Source organism: Chiloscyllium plagiosum, unplaced genomic scaffold (assembly GCF_037043375.1).
Source record: "Chiloscyllium plagiosum isolate Xiang-an unplaced genomic scaffold, Cpla_swu_hap1 HiC_scaffold_50, whole genome shotgun sequence".
Classification (NCBI taxonomy): Eukaryota; Metazoa; Chordata; class Chondrichthyes; order Orectolobiformes; family Hemiscylliidae; genus Chiloscyllium; species Chiloscyllium plagiosum.
In genome coordinates, this window is record NW_028270188.1 from 29,813,066 (window position 1) to 29,827,676 (window position 14,611).

The window sequence follows — 14,611 nt, forward strand, 5'->3', positions numbered from 1 at the left end:
GTGATGGAGTGAGTGTGAGATGGTCAGAGTGACTGTGATGGAGTGAGTATGTGAGAGTCAGGGTGACTGTGATGGAGTGAGTGTGTGGGTTATCAGGGTGACGGTGATGGCGTGAGTGTGAGGGGGTCAGGGAAATGGTAATGGCGTGTTTGTGAGTGTGTCAGGTGGACAGTGATAGTGTGAGTGTGAGGGGGTCAAGATGACATTGATGGAGTGAGTGTGAGAGGGTCATGGTGACGGAGATGGAGCGAGTGTGAGGGGGTCAGGGATACGGTGATGGAGTGAGTGTGAGGGGGTCAGGGTGACGGTGAGGGAGTGAGTGTGAGGGGTTCAGTGTGACGGGGATGGAGTGAGTGTGAGGGGGTCAGGGTGACTGTGAAGGAGTGAGTGTGAGGGGGTGAGAATGACGGTGATGGAGTGAGTGTGAGGGGGTCAAAGTGACAGAGAAGGAGTGAGTGTGTCGGGGTCAGGGAAACGGTGATGGAGTGAGTGTGAGGGGGTCAGGGAGACGGTGATGAAAGGAGTGTGAGGGTGTCTGGGTGACGGTGATGGAGTGAGTGTGAAGGGATTCAGTGTGACGGGGATGGAGTGACTGTGAGGGGGTCAGGGTGACGGTGAAGGAGTGAGTGTGAGGGGGTGAGAATGACGGTGATGGAGTGAGTGTGAGGGGTTCAGTGTGACTGTAATCACTTGAGTGTGAGGTGGTCAGGGAGACGGTGATAGAGTGAGTGTGAGGGGGTCAGGGAGACGGTGATGGAGTGAGGGTGAGGGGGTCAGTGTGACGGTGATGGAGTGAGTGTGAGGGGTTCAGTGTGACTGTAATCACGTGAGTGTGAGGGGGTCAGGAAGACGGTGATGGAGAGAGTGTGAGGGATTCAGGGTGACGGTGACCGAGTGAGTGTGACGGGTTCAGTGTGACTGTCATCACGTGAGTGTGAGGGGGTCAGTGAGACAGTGAAGGAGTGAGTGTGAGAGGCTCAGGGAGACGGTGATGGAGTGAGAGTGAGAGGGGTCACGGTGACGGTGATGGAGCAGGTGTGAGCGATTGAGGGATTAAGGGTGACCGCGACCGAGTGAGTGTGATGTGTTCAGTGTGACTGTAATCACGTGAGTGTGAGGGGGTCAGGGAGACGGTGATGGAGTGAGTGTGAGAGGGTCAGGGAAACGGTGATGGAGTGAGAGTGAGGGGGTCACGGTGACGGTGATGCAGCGAGTGTGAGGGGGTCAGGGTGAAGGTGATGGAGTGAGTGTGAGGGGGTCAGTGTGACGGTGATGGAGTGAATGCGAGCGGGTCACTTTGACGGTGATGGATTGAGTGTTCGGGGGTCTGGGTGATGGTGATGGAGTGAGTGTGAGGGGGTCTGGGTGAGTTTGATGGAGTGAGTGTGAGGGTTCAGTGTGAGGTTGATGGAGTGAGTGTGAGGGGGTCAAGGTGACGGTGAGGTTGTGAGTGTGAGAAGGTCATTGTGATGGTGATGGAGTGAGGGTGAGGGGGTCAGAGTGACGGTGATTGAGTGAGTATGTGGGAGTCAAGGTGACTGTGATGGAGTGAGTGTGAGGAGATCACGGTGACAGTGATGGAAAGATTGTGAGGGGGTCAGAAGTGTAGTGATGGAGTGAGTGTGAGGGTTGTCAGGGTGACAGTGATGGAGTGAGTGTAAGGGGGTCAGGGTAATGGTAATGCAGTGATTGTGAGCGTGTCAGGTTGACAGTGATAGCATGAGCGTGAGGGGGTCAGGATGACGATGATGGAGTGAGTGTGAGAGGGTCATGGTGACGGTGATTGAGCGAGTGTGACGGCGTCAGGGAGACGGTGATGGAGTGAGTGGGCGGGGGTCAGGGAGACGGTGGTGGTGTGAGTGAGGGATTCAGGGTGACAGTGACCGAGTGAGTGTGACGGGTTCAGTGTGACTGTAATCGCGTGAGTGTGAAGGAGTAAGGGAGACGTTGATGGAGTGAGTGTGAGTGGGTCACGGTGACGGTGATTGGGTGAGTGTGAAGGGCTCAGGCTGACAGTGATGGAGTGAGTGTGAGGGGTTCAAAGTGACGGAGAAGGAGTGAGTGTGTCGGGGTCAGGGTGACGGTGATGGAATGAGTATGAGTGGTTCAGGGTGATGGTGATGAAGTGAGTGTCAGGGGGCCAGTGTGACGCTGATGGAGTGAGTGTGAGGACCTCAGGGTGATGGTGATGGAGTGAGTGTGAGGGGGTAATGGTGACAGTGATGGAGCGAGTGTGAGGGGGTCAGGATGACAGTGGTGGAGTGCATGTGACAGGGTCAGGGTGATGGAGATGGAGTGAGTGTGAGCGGGTCAGGGTGACGGTGATGGAGTGAGTGTGAGGGGGTCAGTGTGACTGTAATAAAGTGAGTGTGATGGGTTCAGGGTGACGGTGATTGAGTGAGTGTGAGGGAGTGAGGGTGATGGTGATGGGGTGAGTGTGAGGGGGTCAAGGTGACAATGATGGTGTGAGTGTGAGGGGGTCATGGTGATGGTGATGGAGTGAATGTGATGTGATCACGGTGACGGTGATGGTGTGAGTGTGAGGGGGTCAGGGTGACGGTGATGAAGTGAGTGTGAAGAAGTCAGTGTGACTGTGATGGAGTGAGTCTGAGGGGAACATGGTGATGGTGATGGAGTGAGTGGGATTGGGTCACGGTAAGAGCGATGGAGTGAGTGTGAGTGGGTCAGCGTGACGGTGGTCGTGCGGGTGTGAGGTCAGCGTGCCGGGGAAGGAGTGAGTGTGGGATTGTCAGTGTGATGGTGATGGAGTGAGTGTGAGGGAGTCAGGGTGACGATGATGGCGTGAGTGTAAGGGTATCAGTGTGACAATGATGGAGTGAGTGTGAGGGGGTGACGGTGACGGCGATGGAGCGAGTGTGAAGGGGTCAGGGTGACGCTGATGGAGTGAGTGTGTGTGGGTCAGGGTGACGGTGATGGACTGAGTGTGTGTGGGTCACGGTAACAGTGATGGAGTGAGTGTGAGTGGGTCCGCGTGACGGGGAAGGAGTGAGTGTCAGGGGGTCAGGGTGACAGTGATGGAGTGATTGTGAGGGGATCAGTGTGTCGGTGATGGAGTGAGTGTGAGTGGGTCAGTGTGATTGTGATGGAGTGAGTGTGAGGGGATCGCGGTGTCGGTGATGGAGTGAGTGTGTGTGGATCAATGTGAAGGTGATGGAGTGAGTGTGAGGGGGTAAATGTGACAGTGATGTAGTGCATCTGAGGGGGTCTGTGTGAGGGTGATGGAGTGAGTGTGAGGCTGTCACGGTGAAGGTGAAGTAGTGAGTGTGAGGGGGTCAAAGTGACGGAGAAAGAGTGAGTGTGAGGGGGTCAGGGTGACGGTGAAGGAGTGAGTGTGAGGTGTCAAAGTGACGGAGTAGGAATGAGTGTGTCGCAGTCAGGGTGACGGTAATGGACTGAGTGTGAGAGGTTCAGTATGATGGTGATGGAGTGTGTATGGGTTTGTCAGTGTGATGGTGATGGAGTGAGTGTGAGGGAGTCAAGGTGACAGTGATGGAGTGAGTCTGAGGGGGTTAGGGTGATAGTGATGGAGTGATTGTGAGGGAGTCAGGGTGACCGTAATGGAGTGAGTATGAGGGATTCACGGTGATGGTGATGGTGTGAGTGTGAGTGGGTCAGGGTGACGGTGATGGAGCGTAGTGTGAGCGGGTCAGGGTAATGGTGATCTGAGTGGGTGTGAGGGGATCAGTGAGATGGTCATGGAGTGAGTGTGAGGGGGTCACGGTGACGGTGATTGGGTGAGTGTGAGGGGGTCAGGCTTACGGTGATGGAGCGAGTGTGAGGGGGTCACGGTGATGGTGATTGGGTGAGTGTGAGGGGGTCAGGGTGACAGTGATGAAGTGAGTGTGAATAGGTCAGTGTGACTGTGATGGAGTGAGTGGGCGGGGGTCAGGGAGACGGTGGTGGTGTGAGTGAGGGTTTCAGGGTGACGGTGACCGAGTGAGTGTGAGGAGTTCAGTGTGACTGTAATCACGTGAGTGTGAGGGGGCCAGGGAGACGGTGATGGTGTGAGTGTGATGGTGTCAGGGTGACGATAATGAAGTGAGTGTGAGGGTGTCAGGGTGACGGAGATGGAGTGAATGTGAGAGGTCAGCGAGACGGTGATGGAGTGAGTGTGAGGGAATCAGGCTGATGGTGACCGAATGAGCGTGACGGGTTCAGTGTGACTGTAATCGCGTGAGTGTGAAGGAGTAAGGGAGACGGTGATGGAGTGAGTGTGAGTGGGTCACGGTGACGGTGATTGGGTGAGTGTGAAGGGCTCAGGCTGACAGTGATGGAGTGAGTGTGAGGGGTTCAAAGTGACGGAGAAGGAGTGAGTGTGTCGGGGTCAGGGTGATGGTGATGGAATGAGTATGAGTGGTTCAGGGTGATGGTGATGAAGTGAGTGTCAGGGGGCCAGTGTGACGCTGATGGAGTGAGTGTGAGGACCTCAGGGTGATGGAGATGGAGTGAGTGTGAGGCGGTAATGGTGACGGTGATGGAGCGAGTTTGAGGGGGTCAGGGTGACGGTGATTGGGTGAGTGTGAGGGGGTCAGGCTTACGGTGATGGAGTGAGTGTGAGGGGGTCACGGTGACGGTGATTGGGTGAGTGTGAGGGGGTCTGGCTTACGGTGATGGAGTCAGTGTGAGGGGGTCAAAGTGACAGAGAAGGAGTGACTGTGTCGGGGTCAGTGTGACGGTGATGGAATAAGTATGAACGGTTCAGGGTGATGGTGATGAAGTGAGTGTGAGGGGGTCAGTGTGACCCAGATGGCGTGAGTGTGAGGGGGTCAGGCTGAGGATGATGGAGTGAGTGTGAGGACCTCAGGGTGATGGTGATGGAGTAAGTGTGAGGTGGTCATGGTGACGGTGATGGAGTGAGTGTGAGGGAGTCAGTGCGACTGTAATAGAGTGAGTGTGATGCGTTCAGGGTGACGGTGATTGAGTGCGTGTGAGGGTGTCAGGGTGATGGTGATGGGGTGAGTATGAGGGGGTCCAGGTGACAGTGATGCAGTGAGTGTGAGGGGGTCAGGGTGATGGTGATGGAGTGAATGTGATGTGATCACGGTGACGGTGATGGTGTGAGAGTGAGGGGGTCAGGGTGACGTGGATGAAGTGAGTGTGAGGGGGTCAGTGTGACTGTGACGGAGTGAGTGTGAGTGGGTCAGCGTGACGGTGGTGGTGGGGGTGTGAAGTGGTCAGGGTGACCGTGATGGAGTGGGTGAGAGGGGATCAGTATGATGCTGATGGAGTGAGTATGGGTTTGTCAGAGTGATGGTGATGGAGTGAGTGTGAGGGAGTCAAGGTGACAGTGATGGAGTGAGTCTGAGGGGGTCAGGGTGATGGTGATGGAGTGAGCGTGAGGGAGTCAGGGTGACAGTGATGGAGTGAGTGTGAGGGATTTACGGTGATGGTGATGGTGTGAGTGTGAGGGTGTCATGGTGACGGTGATGGAGTGAGTGTGAGAGGGTCAGGGTGACGGTGATGGAGTGAGTCTGACGGGGTCACGGTAACAGTGATGGAGTAAGTATGAGTGGGTCAGGGTGACGGTGATGGAGCGAGTGTGAGCGGGTCAGGGTAATCGTGATGGAGTGGGTGTGAGGGGATCAGTGTGATGGTCATGGAGTGAGTGTGGGATTGTCAGTATGATGGTGATGGAGTGAGTGTGAGGGGGTCAGGTTGACAGTGATAGAGTGAGTGTGAGGGGGTCACGATGACAGTGATGGAGTGAGTGTGAGTGGGTCATGGTGACGGTGATGAAGCGAGCGTGAGGGGTCAGGGATACGGTGATGGAGTGAGTGTGAGGGGGTCAGGGTGACGGTGAAGGAGTGAGTGTGAGGGGTTCAGTGTGACGGGGATGGAGTGAGTGTGAGGGGGTCAGGGTGACGGTGAAGGAGTGAGTGCAAGGGGTGAGATTGACGGTGATGGAATGAGTGTGAGGGGGTCAAAGTGACAGAGAAGGAGTGAGTGTGTCGGGGTCAGGGAGACGGTGATGGAGTGAGTGTGAGGGGGTCAGGGAGACGGTGATGAAAGGAGTGTGAGGGTGTCTGGTTGACGGTGATGGAGTGAGTGTGAGGGTGCCAGTGTGACGGTGATGGAGTGAGTGTGAGGGGGTCAGGGTGACCGTGAAGGAGTGAGTGTGAGGGGGTGAGAATGACGGTGATGGAGTGAATGTGAGGGGGTCAAAGTGACAGAGAAGGAGTGAGTGTGTCGGGGTCAGGGAGATGGTGATGGAGTGAGTGTGAGGTGGTCAGGAAGACGGTGATGGAGTAAGTTTGAGGGGGTCATTGTGACGGTGATGAAGTGAGTTTGAGGGGTTCTGTGTGACTGTAATCACGTGAGTGTAGGAATCAGGGAGACGGTGATGGAGTGAGTATGAGAGGGTCAGGGAGACGGTGATGGAGTGAGAGTGAGGGGGTCCGGGTGACGGTGATGGAGTGAGTGTGATGGGGTCAGTGTGACGGTAATGGAGTGAATGCGAGGGGGTCACTTTGACGGTGATAGGGTGAGTGTTCGGGGGTCTGGGTGACGGTGATGGAGTGAGTGTGAGGGTTCAGTGTGAGGTTGATGGAGTGAGTGTGAGGGGGCAAGGGTGACAGTTATGGAGTGTGTATGAGGGGGTCAAGGTGACGGTGAGGTTGTGTGTGTGAGGGGGTCCGGGTGACGGTGATGGAGTGAGTGTGAGAGGGTCAGGTTGACAGTGATAGAGTGTGTGTGAGGGGGTCAAGGTGAAGGTGAGGTTGTGAGTGTGAGTGGGTCATGGTGATGGTGATGGAGTGAGTGTGAGAGGGTCAGAGTGACGGTGAAGGAGTGAGTATGTGGGAGTCAAGGTGACTGTGATGGAGTGAGTGTGAGGGGGTCAGGATGATGGTGATGGAGTGAATGTGATGTGAACACAGTGACGGTGATGGTGTGAGTGTGAGGGGGTCAGGGTGACAGTGATGAAGTGAGTGTGAATAGGTCAGTGTGACTGTGATGGAGTGAGTGGGCGGGGGTCAGGGAGACGGTGGTGGTGTGAGTGAGGGATTCAGGGTGACGGTGACCGAGTGAGTGTGAGGAGTTCAGTGTGACTGTAATCACGTGAGTGTGAGGGGTCCAGGGAGACGGTGATGGTGTGAGTGTGATGGTGTCAGGGTGACGATAATGAAGTGAGTGTGAGGGTGTCAGGGTGACGGAGATGGAGTGAATGTGAGAGGTCTGCGAGACGGTGATGGAGTGAGTGTGAGGGAATCAGGCTGATGGTGACCGAATGAGCGTAACGGGTTCAGTGTGACTGTAATCGCGTGAGTGTGAAGGAGTAAGGGAGACGTTGATGGAGTGAGTGTGAGTGGGTCACGGTGACGGTGATTGGGTGAGTGTGAAGGGCTCAGGCTGACAGTGATGGAGTGAGTGTGAGGGGTTCAAAGTGACGGAGAAGGAGTGAGTGTGTCGGGGTCAGGGTGACAGTGATGGAGTGCATGTGACGGGGTCAGGGTGATGGAGATGGAGTGAGTGTGAGCGGGTCAGGGTGACGGTGATGGAGTGAGTGTGAGGGGGTCAGTGTGACTGTAATAGAGTGAGTGAGATGGGTTCAGGGTGATGGTGATGGGGTGAGTGTGAGGGGGTCAAGGTGACAATGATGGAGTGAGTGTGAGGGGGGCAGGGTGATGGTGATGGAGTGAATGTGATGTGATCACGGTGACGGTGATGGTGTGAGTGTGAGGGTGTCAGGGTGTCGGTGATGAAGTGAGTGTGAAGGGGTCAGTGTGACGCAGATGGCGTGAGTGTGAGGGGATCACTGTGACGGTGATAGAGTAAGTATGAAGGGGTCAGTGTGACTGTGTTCGTGTGAGTGTGAGGGCGTCATGGTGACGGTGATGGAGTAAGTGTAAGGGTACGAGTGTGACAATGATGGAGTGAGTGTGAGGGGATCACGGTGACGGCGATGGAGTGAGTGTGAAGGGATCAGCGTGACGGTGATGGACTGAGTGTGTGTGGGTCACGGTAACAGTGATGGAGTGAGTGTGAGTGGGTCAGCGTGACGGGGAATGAGTGAGTGTTAGGGGTTTAGGATGACCGTGATGGAGTGATTGTGAGGGGATCAGTGTGTCGGTGATGGAGTGAGTGTGAGTGGGTCAGTGTGTTTGTGATGGAGTGAGTGTGAGGGGATCGTGGTGTCGGTGATGGAGTGAGTGTGTGCGGGTCAGTGTTATGGTGACGGAGTGAGTGTGAGGGGTAAATGTGACAGTGATGAAGTGCATCTGAGGGGTTCTGTGTGAGGGTGATTGAGTGAGTGTGAGGCTGTCAGGGTGAAGGTGAAGGAGTGAGTGTGAGGGTGTCAAGCTGACGGAGAAGGAGTGAGTGTGAGGTGTCAAAGTGACGGAGTAGGAGTGAGTATGTCGCGGTCAGAGTGACGTTGATGGAGTGAGTGTGAGGGCGTCAGGGTGACGGTGATGAAGTGAGTGTGAGGGGGTCCGGGTGACGGTGATGGAGTGAGTGTGATGGGGTCAGTGTGACGGTAATGGAGTGAATGCGAGGGGGTCAACTAGACGGTGATCGGGTGATTGTTCGGGGGTCTGGGTGACGGTGATGGAGTGAGTTTGAGGTTTCAGTGTGAGGTTGATGGAGTGAGTGTGAGGGGGCAAGGGTGACGGTTATGGAGTGAGTGTGAGGGGGTCAAGGTGACGGTGAGGTTGTGAGTGTGAGGGGGTCAGGGTGACGGTGATGGAGTGAGTGTGAGAGGGTCAGGTTGACAGTGATAGAGTGAGTGTGAGGGGGTCAAGGTGAAGGTGAGGTTGTGAGTGTGAGTGGGTCATGGTGATGGTGATGGAGTGAGTGTGAGAGGATCAGAGTGACGGTGAAGGAGTGAGTATGTGGGAGTCAAGGTGACTGTGATGGAGTGAGTGTGAGGCGTAAATGTGACAGTGATGAAGTGCATCTGAGGAGTTCTGTGTGAGGGTGATTGAGTGAGTGTGAGGCTGTCAGGGTGAAGGTGAGGGAGTGAGTGTGAGGGGGTCAAGCTGACGGAGAAGGAGTGAGTGTGAGGTGTCAAAGTGACGGAGTAGGAGTGAGTATGTCGCGGTCAGAGTGACGTTGATGGAGTGAGTGTGAGGGCGTCAGGGTGACGGTGATGAAGTGAGTGTGAGGGGGTCCGGGTGACGGAGATGGAGTGAGTGTGATGGGGTCAGTGTGACGGTAATGGAGTGAATGCGAGGGGGTCAACTAGACGGTGATCGGGTGAGTGTTCGGGGGTCTGGGTGACGGTGATGGAGTGAGTTTGAGGTTTCAGTGTGAGGTTGATGGAGTGAGTGTGAGGGGGCAAGGGTGACGGTTATGGAGTGAGTGTGAGGGGGTCAAGGTGACGGTGAGGTTGTGAGTGTGAGGGGGTCAGGGTGACGGTGATGGAGTGAGTGTGAGAGGGTCAGGTTGACAGTGATAGAGTGAGTGTGAGGGGGTCAAGGTGAAGGTGAGGTTGTGAGTGTGAGTGGGTCATGGTGATGGTGATGGAGTGAGTGTGAGAGGATCAGAGTGACGGTGAAGGAGTGAGTATGTGGGAGTCAAGGTGACTGTGATGGAGTGAGTGTGAGGGGGTCAGGATGATGGTGATGGAGTGAATGTGATGTGAACACGGTGACGGTGATGGTGTGAGTGTGAGGGGGTCAGGGTGACAGTGATGAAGTGAGTGTGAATAGGTCAGTGTGACTGTGATGGAGTGAGTGGGCGGGGGTCAGGGAGACGGTAGTGGTGTGAGTGAGGGATTCAGGGTGACGGTGACCGAGTGAGTGTGAGGAGTTCAGTGTGACTGTAATCACGTGAGTGTCAGGGGGCCAGGGAGACGGTGATGGTGTGAGTGTGATGGTGTCAGGGTGACGATAATGAAGTGAGTGTGAGGGTGTCAGGGTGACGGAGATGGAGTGAATGTGAGAGGTCTGCGAGACGGTGATGGAGTGAGTGTGAGGGAATCAGGCTGATGGTGACCGAATGAGCGTGACGGGTTCAGTGTGACTGTAATCGCGTGAGTGTGAAGGAGTAAGGGAGACGTTGATGGAGTAAGTGTGAGTGGGTCACGGTGACGGTGATTGGGTGAGTGTGAAGGGCTCAGGCTGACAGTGATGGAGTGAGTGTGAGGGGTTCAAAGTGACGGAGAAGGAGTGAGTGTGTCGGGGTCAGGGTGACGGTGATGGAATGAGTATGAGTGGTTCAGGGTGATGGTGATGAAGTGAGTGTCAGGGGGCCAGTGTGACGCTGATGGAGTGAGTGTGAGGACCTCAGGGTGATGGTGATGGAGTGAGTGTGAGGCGGTAATGGTGACGGTGATGGAGCGAGTGTGAGGGGGTCAGGGTGACAGTGATGGAGTGCATGTGACGGGGTCAGGGTGATGGAGATGGAGTGAGTGTGAGCGGGTCAGGGTGACGGTGATGGAGTGAGTGTGAGGGGGTCAGTGTGACTGTAATAGAGTGAGTGTGATGGGTTCAGGGTGACGGTGATTGAGTGAGTGTGAGGGAGTCAGGGTGATGGTGATGGGGTGAGTGTGAGGGGGTCAAGGTGACAATGATGGAGTGAGTGTGAGGGGGTCAGGGTGATGGTGATGGAGTGAGTGTGAAGGGGTCAGTGTGACTGTGATCATATGAGTGTGAGGGCGTCATCGTGACGGTGATGGAGTAAGTGTAAGGGTAACAGTGTGACAATGATGGAGTGAGTGTGAGGGGATCACGGTGACGGCAATATAGTGAGTGTGAAGGGGTCAGGGTGACGGTGATGGACTGAGTGTGTGTGGGTCACGGTAACAGTGATGGAGTGAGTGTGAGTGGGTCAGCGTGACGGGGAATGAGTGAGTGTTAGGGGTTCAGGATGACCGTGATGGAGTGATTGTGAGGGGATTAGTATGTCGGTGATGGAGTGAGTGTGAGTAGGTCAGTGTGTTTGTGATGGAGTGAGTGTGAGGAGATCGCGGTGTCGGTGATGGAGTGAGTGTGTGCGGGTCAGTGTTATGGTGACGGAGTGAGTGTGAGGGGTAAATGTGACAGTGATGAAGTGCATCTGAGGGGTTCTGTGTGAGGGTGATTGAGTGAGTGTGAGGCTGTCAGGGTGAAGATGAAGGAGTGAGTGTGAGGGGGTCAAGCTGACGGAGAAGGAGTGAGTGTGAGGTGTCAAAGTGACGGAGTAGGAGTGAGTATGTCGCGGTCAGAGTGACGTTGATGGAGTGAGTGTGAGGGGATCTGGGTGACGGTGATGGAGTGAGTGTGAGGGGGTCAAGGTGACGGTGATGGAGTGAATGTGAGGGTCTCAGGGTGACGGTGAGGTTGTGAGTGTGAGGGGGTCAGGTTGACACTGAAAGTGTGAGTGTGAGGGGGTCAAGATGATGGTGATGGAGTGAGTGAGAGAGGGTCATGGTGATGGTGATGGAGTGAGTGTGAGAGGGTCAGGTTGACACTGATAGAGTGAGTGTGAGGGGGTCAGGATGACGGTGATATGGTGAGTGTGAGAGGGTCATGGTGATGGTGATGGAGTGAGTGTGAGTGGGTCAGTGTGATTATGATGGAGTGAGTGTGAGGTGATTGCGGTGTCGGTGATGGAGTGAGTGTGTGGGTTGTCAGGGTGATGGTGATGGAGTGAGTGTGAGTGGGTCATGGTGATGGTGATGAAGCGAGTGTGAGGGGTCAGGGATACGGTGATGGAGTGAGTGTGAGGGGGTCAGGGTGACGGTGAAGGAGTGAGTGTGAGGGGTTCAGTGTGACGGGGATGGAGTGAGTGTGAGGGGGTCAGGGTGACGGTGAAGGAGTGAGTGTGAGGGGGTGAGAATGACGGTGATGGAGTGAGTGTGAGGGGGTCAAAGTGACAGAGAAGGAGTGAGTGTGTCGGGGTCAGGGAGATGGTGATGGAGTGAGTGTGAGGGGGTCAGGAAGACGGTGATACAGTAAGTTTGAGGGGTCATTGTAACGGTGATGGAGTGAGTGTGAGGGGTTCAGTTTGACTGTAATCATGTGAGTGTGAGGGGGTCAGGGAGACGGAGATGGAGTGAGTGTGAGGGATTCAGGGTGACGGTCACCGAGTGAGTGTGAGGGGTTCAGCGTGACTGTCATCACGTGAGTGTGAGGGTATCAGGGAGACGGTGATGGAGTGAGTATGAGAGGGTCAGGGAGAAGGTGATGGAGTGAGAGTGAGGGGGTCACGGTAACGGTGATGGAGCGAGTGTGAGGGGGTCCGGGTGACGGTGATGGAGTGAGTGTGAGGGGGTCAGTGTGACGGTAATGGAGTGAATGCGAGGGGGTCACTTTGACGGTGATGGGGTGAGTGTTCGGGGGTCTGGGTGGCGGTGATGGAGTGAGTGTGCGGGTTCAGCGTGAGGTCGATGGAGTGAGTGTGAGGGGGCAAGGGTGACGGTGATGGAGTGAGTGTGAGGGGGTCAAGGTGACGGTGAGGTTGTGAGTGTGAGGACGTCAGGGTGACGGTGATGGAGTGAGTGTGAGAGGGTCAGGTTGACAGTGATAGAGTGAGTGTGAGGGGGTCAAGGTGAAGGTGAGCTTGTGTGTGTGAGTGGGTCATGGTGATGGTGATGGAGTGAGTGTGAGAGGGTCAGAGTGACTGTGAAGGAGTGAGTATGTGGAAGTCAAGGTGACTGTGATGGAGTGAGTGTGAGGGGGTCAGGGTGATGGTGATGGAGTGAATGTGATGTGATCACGGTGACGGTGATGGTGTGAGTGTGAGGAGTTCAGGGTGACGGTGATGAAGTGAGTTTGAAGAGGTCAGTGTGACTGTGATGGAGTGAGTCTGAGGGTATCAGGGTGATGGTGATGGAGTGAGTCTGACGGGGTCACGGTAACAATGATGGAGTAAGTGTGAGTGTGTCACGGTGACGGTGATGGAGCGAGTGTGAGCGGGTTAGGGCAATGCTGATGGAGTGGGTGTGAGGGGATCAGTGTGATGGTCATGGAGTGAGTGTGGGATTGTCTGTATGATGGTGATGGAGTGAGTGTGAGGCGGTCACGGTGACGGTGATTGGGTGAGTGTGAGGGGGTCAGGCTTACGGTGATGGAGTGAGTGTGTCGGGGTCAAAGTGACGGAGAAGGAGTGAGTGTGTCGGGGTCAGTGTGACGGTGATGGAATAAGTATGAGCGGTTCAGGGTGATGGTGATGAAGTGAGTGTGAGGGGGTCAGTGTGACCCAGATGGAGTGAGTGTGAGGGGATCAGGCTGACGATGATGGAGTGAGTGTGAGGACTTCAGGGTGATGGTGATGGAGTGAGTGTGAGGTGGTCATGGTGACGGTGATGGAGTGAGTGTGAGGGGGTCAGTGTGACTGTAATAGAGTGAGTGTGATGGGTTCAGGGTGACGGTGATTGGGTGTGTGTGAGGTGTCAGGGTGATTGTGATGGGGTGAGTATGAGGGGGTCCAGTTGACAGTGATGCAGTGAGTGTGAGGGGGTCAGGGTGTTGGTGATGGAGTGAATGTGATGTGATTACGGTGACAGTGATGGTGTGAGTGTGAGGGGTCAGGGTGACGTGGATGAAGTGAGTGTGAAGGGGTCACTGTGACTGTGATGGAGTGAGTCTGAGGGGATCAGAGTGATAGTGATGGAGTGAGTGGGATTGGGTCACAGTAACAGTGATGGAGTGAGTGTGAGTGGGTCAGCGTGACGGTGGTGGTGCGGGTGTGAGGTGGTCAGAGTGACTGTGATGGAGTGGGTGAGAGGTGATCAGTATGATGGTGATGGAGTGAGTATGGGTTTGTCAGTGTGATGGTGATGGAGTGAGTGTGAGGGAGTCAAGGTGACAATGATGGAGTGAGTCTGAGGGGGTCAGGATGATGGTGATGGAGTGAGTGTGAGGGAGTCATGGTGACAGTGATGGAGTGAGTGTGAGAGGGTCAGGGTGACGGTGATGGAGTGAGTCTGACGGGGTCACGGTAACAATGATGGAGGAAGTGTGAGTGTGTCACGGTGACGGTGATGGAGCGAGTGTGAGCGGGTTAGGGTAATGGTGATGGAGTGGGTGTGAGGGGATCAGTGTGATGGTCATGGAGTGAGTGTGGGATTGTCAGTATGATGGTGATGGAGTGAGTGTGAGGCGTTCACGGTGACGGTGATTGGGTGAGTGTGAGGGGGTCAGGCTTACGGTGATGGAGTGAGTGTGAGGGGGTCAAAGTGACGGAGCGGAGTGAGTGTGTCGGGGTCAGCGTGACGGTGATGGAATGAGTATGAGCGGTTCAGGGTGATGGTGATGAAGTGAGTGTGATGGGGTCAGTGTGACCCAGATGGCGTGAGTGTGAGGGGCTCAGGCTGACGATGATGGAGTGAGTGTGAGGACCTCAGGGTGATGGTGATGGCGTGAGTGTGAGGTAGGCATGGTGACGGTGATGGAGCGAGTGTGAGGGCGTCAATGTGACAGTGATGTAGTGCATCTGAGGGGGTCAGTGTGACAGTGAAGGAGTGAGTGTTTCAGGGTCAGGATGACGGTGATGGAATGAGTGTGAGCGGGTCAGGGTGACGGTGATGGAGTGAGTGTGAAGGGGTCAGGGTGACGGTGATGGAGTGAGTGTGAGAAGATCTGGATGATGGAGATGAAGTGAGTGTGTGGGGGTCAGTATGACTGTGATGAAGTAAGTGTGAGGGCTTCATGGTGACGGTGATGGAGCG